Below are 7,439 nucleotides of genomic sequence, written 5' to 3'. Positions count from 1 at the left end.
CAGAATAGAAACAAAAGGGCAGATCAATTGTCCAAAGATATTTATGCTTACTCAGCATAAAAACATGAGAATTAACTAAAAAAAACTCATAAATGCTTCTAAGAGATATTTGGATTGTTGACATGTATTCGTGACTTGGATTGGCCTCCGTGAAGACGGGATACTGGGCTAGAAGGACCATTGGTCTGATCCAGTAAGGCTATTCTTATGTTAATGAAGCCATTGTGATATCACTGATGAGGTTGGCTCTTAGGCATTGGTGGAATGAGGCATTATGACATCACAATCTCAGCTCTGGGCTGCTGCTACTCTTTGGCTTTTTGCCAGGTACTTGTGACTTGGATTGGCCTCCGTGAAGGCGGGATACTGAGCTAGAAGGACCATTGGTCTGATCCAGTAAGGCTATTCTTATGTTAATGAAGCCATTGTGACATCACTGATGAGGTTGGCTCTTAGGCATTGGTGGAATGAGGCATTATGACATCACAATCTCAGCTCTGGGCTGCTGCTACTCTTTGGCTTTTTGCCAGGTACTTGTGACTTGGATTGGCCTCCGTGAAGACGGGATACTGGGCTAGAAGGACCATTGGTCTGATCCAGTAAGGCTATTCTTATGTTAATGAAGCCATTGTGACATCACTGATGAGGTTGGCTCTTAGGCATTGGTGTAATGAGGCATTATGACATCACAATCTCAGCTCTGGGCTGCTGCTACTCTTTGGCTTTTTGCCAGGTACTTGTGACTTGGATTGGCCTCCGTGAAGGCGGGATACTGGGCTAGAAGGACCATTGGTCTGATCCAGTAAGGCTATTCTTATGTTAATGAAGCCATTGTGACATCACTGATGAGGTTGGCTCTTAGGCATTGGTGGAATGAGGCATTATGACATCACAATCTCAGCTCTGGGCTGCTGCTACTCTTTGGCTTTTTGCCAGGTACTTGTGACTTGGATTGGCCTCCGTGAAGACGGGATACTGGGCTAGAAGGACCATTGGTCTGATCCAGTAAGGCTATTCTTATGTTAATGAAGCCATTGTGACATCACTGATGAGGTTGGCTCTTAGGCATTGGTGGAATGAGGCATTATGACATCACAATCTCAGCTCTGGGCTGCTGCTACTCTTTGGCTTTTTGCCAGGTACTTGTGACTTGGATTGGCCTCCGTGAAGGCGGGATACTGGGCTAGAAGGACCATTGGTCTGATCCAGTAAGGCTATTCTTATGTTAATGAAGCCATTGTGACATCACTGATGAGGTTGGCTCCCAGGCATTGGTGGAATGAGGCATTATGACATCACAATCTCAGCTCTGGTCTGCTGCTACTCTTTGTGTTTTTGCCAGGTACTTGTGACTTGGATTGGCCTCCGTGAAGACGGGATACTGGACTAGATGAACCTTTGATATGATCCAGTAAGGCTATTCTTATGTTAATGAAGCCATTGTGACATCACTGATGAGGTTGGCTCTTAGGCATTGGTGGAATGAGGCATTATGACATCACAATCTCAGCTCTGGGCTGCTGCTACTCTTTGGCTTTTTGCCAGGTACTTGTGACTTGGATTGGCCTCCGTGAAGACGGGATACTGGGCTAGAAGGACCATTGGTCTGATCCAGTAAGGCTATTCTTATGTTAATGAAGCCATTGTGACATCACTGATGAGGTTGGCTCTTAGGCATTGGTGGAATGAGGCATTATGACATCACAATCTCAGCTCTGGGCTGCTGCTACTCTTTGGCTTTTTGCCAGGTACTTGTGACTTGGATTGGCCTCCGTGAAGGCGGGATACTGGGCTAGAAGGACCATTGGTCTGATCCAGTAAGGCTATTCTTATGTTAATGAAGCCATTGTGACATCACTGATGAGGTTGGCTCCCAGGCATTGGTGGAATGAGGCATTATGACATCACAATCTCAGCTCTGGTCTGCTGCTACTCTTTGTGTTTTTGCCAGGTACTTGTGACTTGGATTGGCCTCCGTGAAGACGGGATACTGGACTAGATGAACCTTTGATATGATCCAGTAAGGCTATTCTTATGTTAATGAAGCCATTGTGACATCACTGATGAGGTTGGCTCTTAGGCATTGGTGGAATGAGGCATTATGACATCACAATCTCAGCTCTGGGCTGCTGCTACTCTTTGGCTTTTTGCCAGGTACTTGTGACTTGGATTGGCCTCCGTGAAGGCGGGATACTGGGCTAGAAGGACCATTGGTCTGATCCAGTAAGGCTATTCTTATGTTAATGAAGCCATTGTGACATCACTGATGAGGTTGGCTCCCAGGCATTGGTGGAATGAGGCATTATGACATCACAATCTCAGCTCTGGTCTGCTGCTACTCTTTGTGTTTTTGCCAGGTACTTGTGACTTGGATTGGCCTCCGTGAAGACGGGATACTGGACTAGATGGACCTTTGATATGATCCAGTAAGGCTATTCTTATGTTCTTATGTCAATGGCGTTGGGTAGTGTCAACGAGAAAACTTTGATCTAATCTAATCTTTGGTTTTATATACCGATTCATCCCAACAGGAGGGCTTGACTTGGTGAACAAAATATTAATAAAATTTATACAGGAGATTAGAGCAGAAACTATGGGCTCCTTTTACTAACCTGTGGTAGCGTTTTTAGCGATTAGCGCGCACTAATCCCCGCACTACGCAGAGAAACTAACGCTAGCTCAATGGAGGCGTTAGCGTCTAGCGTGCGCGGCAATTTAGCGCGTGCTAAAACCGCTAGCACGGGTTAGTAAAAGGAGTCCTATATCTTTTTGGCCAAAATTGTATCTTTTATGATTGATTTGAAAAAGAAGCGCATTGGCTCGCCGTATAACTTACAAACTATGTCTACTGACTTTCAAATCCCTTCTTTATAAAGCGCCTGCTTTTATTCATAGACTATTGACTCCCCACTCTTCCCTTAGATCTCTCAGATCCACTGAACAGCTTCTCCTGACCGTCCCCTTCCTAAAAACTATTAATATAAGAACATAAGAAATGCCTGCACCAGATCAGACCTGGGGTCCATCTAGTCCGGCGATCCGCACAGGCGGAGGCTCAGCCAGGCACACCCTGGCGAATACAATGTCACTCGTATCCCTCAGTGTGTCCTGCAAGAAGATGTGCGTCCAATTTTCCTTTAAATCCTAGAATGGTGGTTTCCTCCACCAGCTCTTTCGGGAGAGAGTTCCAGGCGTTCACTACGGCGACAAACTATTTTTTCCGTTACTGCCCCCCAAATAAGGAATCTACTCCCAATTCACTTGCGAGAAGAACTGAATTTGGATAGATTTAAGAGCAATCTAAAATGCTTTCTTTTTAAAGATGCATTTGACAACTAATAAACGGTTCATAGACAACGGCGCGAAAGACAAAAGCGCGCGCCACCGCGCCGCTCTAAATTACAGTTTTTAGGGGCTCCGACGGGGGTTTTTGTTGGGGAGCCCCCCCAGTTTACTTAATAGACATCGCGCCGGCGTTGTGGGGGGTTTGGGGGGTTGTAACCCTCCACATTTTACTGTAAACTGAACTTTTTCCCTAAAAACAGGGAAAAAGTGAAGTTTTCAGTAAAATGTGGGGGATTACAACCCCCCCCGCCCCCCACAACGCGGCGCGATCTCTATTAAGTAAAGTGGGGGGGTTCCCCCCCACGCACCCCCATCGGAGCGCTAAAAACAGTAATTTAGAGCGGCGCGGTGGCGCGCGCTGCGCTCAATTGTCTGGGCACGCCTTTGTCCCGGCGCGCTTTTGACCTGACACCCTAATAAACTATGTTTGGTTCGCTAACCAGACATTAGGTTTATATCAGGTGCTTTGATTGAGCCCCGGTTTCTAAATTCTCTGACGCTTATTGCTCGTCCCTTCCCTAACGATTTTTCTCTTATTTGTCTTCTTTACTATTTTTTAAATTGTATTTCTGCACCTACCCCTTCCTTCTGTATCAATTAATTTTGTCTTGTCAGTCATATTTATATAATTTGTTCCCCTTTGATTATTGTAACCCAATATTTTTATCTTTTGTACATCGCTTAGAAGTCGATATAAGAGATTAATCAAATACATAATACACTTGGAAACTTGGATCATTAGTAAATTTCTGAAATAAATATGTCTTTAGTGCTTTACGAAAAGTGGGTAGATGAGAGCGAACTCTAATTATAGAAGGAAGGTCATTCCAAACTTGTACGAATAAAAAAAGAAAACGATTGACAAAAATTGGCCATAGTTTTTATTTTCTTTAACAGCAGATGCTACTGAATACCATCAAGACAATCCGGGATCGAGATTCAAAACCATCGTTGGGTAAGGGTCAATATTTAGCCTTTACTGGAGCCAGTATCTGGACATGAAGCCAGCGGTGGCGGCAAATCAAATTGCCGACTGCTGTTGTGGAATCGGAGACTACAAATCCCACAATCCACTGGGCACCCAGTTCTTAAGATACCAAATATCCAGGCCAGCGTGCAGTGGCCTCTCATAGTGCTACGTGTCCACAAGGCTCCCAGTGGGCATTAGGGTGTTCCTCTACTACCCCTCTCACTCTCCAATATTCTTGAGATCTCCAACACCTCTTTCTCCTCGCTCTATGGCGTCTGCTGTTTGGTCTCGTCTTGTCTAATGGTGCCAGACTCTTAAATCTAGCCCTGCCGATGCGAACTGTCAGCCTGCCGCCCCTGGACAATTAGCTTTAATTCTCGTAGCCCCCTCCCCTAAGATTTTCATAATTGAACTCAACAATCCCGTCCCAGAACAATGCTATAAAAATGAAGAGATGCGCGTCACCCATTTAAATATTCCGCTTTGTTTTTGCGCATACAACATCCAGAAACTCTTTATTTAAGGTTTTTCGGAAATCTATGAAAACACTGTTATTTCAACGATACTTAGATTCTCACACCCGAATAGCAAATTGATGATTTACACTATTTGGGGTTTTCTTCTTATTTTTATCTCGTAAATTTTGTTAACCGAGTCGAGCTCCTTTCAGGTGAAGATTCGGTATCTAACCCCCTCTTCTACAAAGCTGCACGGCAACAGCTCCGAAGCCCTTTAAATCTCTATGGGCTTCGGGGTTGTTGCCGCCCAGCAGCCGCTAGAGCGGCTTTGAAGAAGATGGAGTAAGTTTTAGTTTAGTTTATCCATGGTAATTCAGTGATCTCAAACTCAAACCCTTTGCAGGGCCAAAAAATAGTTGATGTCGTATTAAAGAAATGACAATTTTGCATGAAGTAAACTGTATAGTTTATAAATCTTTCCTTTTGGCTAAGTCTTAATAATAATAATATTGTCATTTATAGCTAAAGAGACAAATGATCAAGAAACTGTTTTATTTTACTTTTGTGATTATGATAAACATACCGAGGGCCTCAAAATAGGACCTGGCGGGCTGCGAGTTTGAGACCACGGATGTAATTGGACTGTTTGAAAGTGACCCACCCTCCCTGTGGGTAAAAGGAATCGCTGCTGATTCTTTGTGTGGCCGTCAGGATCTATTATTTCATTTTTACTGAAGCTGCTCTCTAATGCCCCCCTCAGACATTGCCACCGTAAGTGCCTGCCTGATTTGTCTACCGGTTAAGCCAGCCCTGTTTGGCAGGGCGCATCTGCTTACCTTTCGGGTGGCTCCTTCCAAACGAAACTGAAAAGAAGACGAAAATATTTGGGTTAGAGAAATTTGTGTGGTCTATTCAAACGTGGTTTAGAAATATACAAGCAGAAAGTTTCCAAACGTGTTAATACACCATCCACAGATCTAGGAAGTACCTGGGGCTGCCATGTGCTCCCCAGAACAGGTAGATCCATTTCCAGTGCTGCCACGCTGCAAAAGGTCTAAAACAGAGAATGGTCCCGCAGGAACTCAATTTCCCTGTCTCCGCAACTTTTTGTCACTGTCACTGCCCCAGTCCTGTAAGCTCTTCCTTAACCGCACAAGCCTCGAACACGTATGATTTGAAAGTGTTTGAGGCTTGTGCAGATGAGGACAGAGTTTGCGGGAATGGGGCAGGGACGGGAAAAGAGTTCATGGGGACAGGACGGGATGGGAAAATGAGTTCCTGCGGGGACGGGAAAAAATTTGTCCCCGTGTCATTCACTAGTCTAAGGTCTACACCAGTCCAAAGGATTATAAAGCAAGACTAGTTTGCACAGCAAAATGGGTTGGGCGGGGACATGGCTTCAGAGGAACAGTTGCAAGAATGATCAGGGCAGTGGAGTCGGTACGCCAAACCCAGTATTCGAGGTGTGGCCCCCCAGATTTCTGCACCTGAAATGCATAAAGTTGCACATTTTGGGCACTGAATCGTAACTGGCACACATTCAACCACTCAGACTTGTTTAGATTGCTTCTCTTTCCATCTCCTCCTGGACTTCCGCTCCTTACAGATCTTTCTGCCTTCTTGGAAATGAAGGAGAGTGAACCCTCATGTTCTTGCCTTCCCCACTTACTTTTCTTTTAAACACTGTAGTTCTAACCTCCTCTCTCACTCTCCTGTCTCGATTTTACACACCCTTTACCCCATTTACTTTTGTAAGCTGCTTAGACATTTTATTTGATAAGCGGGATAGAAAGTCCATAATAATCCTGGAAATCTTCTGCAAAAATTCTAACTTTTTCTTCCAACCCCTCACAAAATGATTGTCCAGAACCGGTCCCCGGAGTGGTGTTAGAGGGCACTCTTCCTTCTGAGTCAATATTGACCTCAGCCCCAACATGATATGGATAATAAAATTAGACATCCCTGACGCCAAATCCCCCAACACTTACGTAGCAGCAAGAACAGAGCGAGAGCCTCCATCACTGAACGCATATCAAACATCTGGCTGGGGTCTCCTCTGCAGCAGCTGGGTGTGACTTTGAGCGATGATGCAAGCTTGCTGCAGAAACGGACACACAGAAGAAAATGAAAACCACATCACGAGATAAGAAACCATTCCTAGAGATATCGTATGAAGGAAGAGAGTTCTTCTAGAAGTTGAGAGAGCTCGCAGGAAGTGAAACCCCAGAAGAAGGGACCAAAGTTTACAGAATTCTCAACTTCTCACCTCAAGTGTGTCTTCCAATCTCAAGCTGGAACGTCCAGTCCAAAGGAGACAAAATTGCTCCAAGACTACGATAAAACTATCATTTACTGTCTGGATTTCAAAAGAATTAGAAAGGCAAAAGGAAATGGAAATAAAAGATCTCAAACTAGTGATGGGGCTCTTAACTCACAAATAGGAAGTGGCAAGTGCGTTGGCCAACTTAGATGCAAGGCATTGATAAGGAAGGCTAAAAGAGAACTTGCCACAGAGGCAAAAACTCATAATATTAACTTTGTCAGAAGGAGTGAATGGGACTCTTAGATCATCAGAGGGTACGAGGGGCATTCAGGGAGGATAAGGCCAGAGCAGAGAGACTAAGGTCCTGTTTTACTAAGCCGCAGCAGAAGTTTCTACCGCAGTC

This window comes from Geotrypetes seraphini, chromosome 10 (genome assembly GCF_902459505.1).
Source record: "Geotrypetes seraphini chromosome 10, aGeoSer1.1, whole genome shotgun sequence".
Classification (NCBI taxonomy): domain Eukaryota; kingdom Metazoa; phylum Chordata; class Amphibia; order Gymnophiona; family Dermophiidae; genus Geotrypetes; species Geotrypetes seraphini.
Note: the sequence above shows the minus strand (reverse complement) of the source record.